The 2198-nt window shown below is 45.6% G+C and overlaps 1 pseudogene; it reads left to right on the forward strand.

The window, feature by feature from the left end:
* The first annotated feature begins 709 nt into the window (after positions 1-709).
* Positions 710-1612, forward strand: LOC122941644 (annotated as a pseudogene).
* The last annotated feature ends 586 nt before the right edge of the window (positions 1613-2198 follow it).

A 2198-nucleotide genomic window follows, 5' to 3' on the forward strand; every position in this document is an offset into this window, starting at 1 on the left:
AGGTGTGGTCCTAAACTTTTGAGGTACAGGTCTTGAACTTCATAGAACTCTGATGAAAAGAATATACATGGAATACCTGCATCTTCCCAATATATCCGGTCCACACAGTCTTCTCATATAGTTTGAGAGGAGGCTTTTACACCCACATCACAGACTCTCTATTCAGTCTATCCACTGGGGGACACTCTCTCCACCCTCTGACGGTCTCTTCTTTGGTGCATTACTTTATCTAACATTACCTGACCTTTAACAAGGCCCTCAGTCCCTAATAGGTATATCTCCTACTCCTGTTGGCTGGATGGGCAGCGCAGACAAATTGTGGATAACTATAAATATGTGGAGGCAGCAATAGGTGATATAAACCTTATATATTGTAGAAAAAGCTGTCAAAATGTAAGAATATAAACCTCATTTTATCACACATTTACTGTAATCTACCCCTGACAGCCTTAAAGATGTTGAATTTGTATATTTTTCATGATATGTTTGCGTATATTTCTTCTAAAATGAGGTAAGTGACATAACAGACACCAGTGCAAATTATCCAGCAATCTCGAGCAGTCTCTTTGCTCCTCCGCCCACCTGCCATGTCACTTTCCCAGTCCATGCTGGAAGTTGCTGGCCCCGCCTCGGCCCAGCCCTCATGTATGATTCAGTGTTTGTCTGCACAGTGCCCTCCCTTACCTTCCATATACAGAGAGCACATGGAAGTGTCTGGAAGAGACCAGAACACACAGCAGTGAATATATAAGAAGCTGAGCTGGGACGTCTGCAGTACTGAGCAGCAAGAAAGCAGACGCTGACACATTGCCTCAACTCAACCAAGACAAGAAGCTTCAGCAGAATCAGCTAAAGATGTCTCTTCTCCGTCTTCTGCAGCCATCATCCAGCCCTCTGTGTGTCTGCAGGGAGCCTGCCCTCACTCTCTGGCCGGCTACACAGCTCATGTTTGGTCTGCTGGAAGATGACATGATGGGCATGAGGAAGGACATGGAGAGGAGAATGCAGTGTGTCAACCAGGCTTACCAGCTCCTGGCCCAGGACATGGAACAGAGAGCCGATCTGACCAGAAGCTCTGCAGCCGCTGACAGAAACGCTTCCACCACAGGCAAAGAGGTGAAGAAAAACTTTGAGCTCACCCTGGATGTCAGCGGCTTTTCTCCTGAGGAGCTGACAGTGAAAACGGAAGGCAGGAGGCTCATTGTCTCAGGAAAACATAACAAGAAAAAGGAGGCAGAGAAGTGGCGGCTATTTCCATGAGTACAGAGAGTGGAGAAGAGAAGCTGAGCTCCCGCAGGACGTCCACCCTGAGGACATACTGTGCTCCCTGTCCAAGGATGGCCAGCTCCACTTTCAGGCTCCTAGACTGGCGCTACCAGCTGCTGAAGAAAGGACTATTCCTATCACCCAGAGCCCAGGAGATGGAGAAGAAAACCCCCTGGAGATCCAGACCAGTGACCCCGAGGGAGAGAACGGACTGAACTCCTCCTGACTGCATATGGACAGTTCTCCTACATAGTGTCCTGTATATCCTCCTGTTTATGTCTGCAAATAATAAGTGATGTTTTTATGGAAAAATATAATGAAATGTAAATTATTTTCTATTTTTTCAATAAACGGTTAAACATATTTTATTTTTGTCTCTTTATTGTATGGATTAATAAGAAGAATATGTGATGCTTTATGAGATCTTATGCAATGAGCAGGACACTGGTACAGTGGGTCAGCTATGCAGTGGGTCAGTATATATGTGTAGTAGTTCGTGACGCCAATTGCAGCGTGCGTAGGTACTGTAGCAGGGCCCTTTAAGATGTTATAACTCACATACCAAGTGAGGAATGCCAGAGGGGGATAATGTCTCTGTGTAATGTCAACGGTGTCTCCTACCTTGGTACGGCTGGACGCCTGGATCCTGGCTCACTTGCAATAAATTGAGTGTGGTCAGTAGGAGTAATGGTGGAATGACTGAGATCCAGACAGGAGATATAATCCAACTTGTCTTTACTTACTGGCAACAGATATCCATACGAGATACAGCAATAGTCTTTTCGGGTCCCAGCAGGTATTGGCAATATGTGTCAGAAATGTATATCTATTCTGCTTCTTGTCATATGCCTAAATAATCTGGCAGGTATTTATCTTCTGCTCTGTCTGACTTCTGCTTGTAATGGGCCTGACTAGCTGAGGAGGAATTTGGC

This window comes from Bufo gargarizans, chromosome 6 (assembly GCF_014858855.1).
Source record: "Bufo gargarizans isolate SCDJY-AF-19 chromosome 6, ASM1485885v1, whole genome shotgun sequence".
Taxonomy (NCBI): Eukaryota; Metazoa; Chordata; class Amphibia; order Anura; family Bufonidae; genus Bufo; species Bufo gargarizans.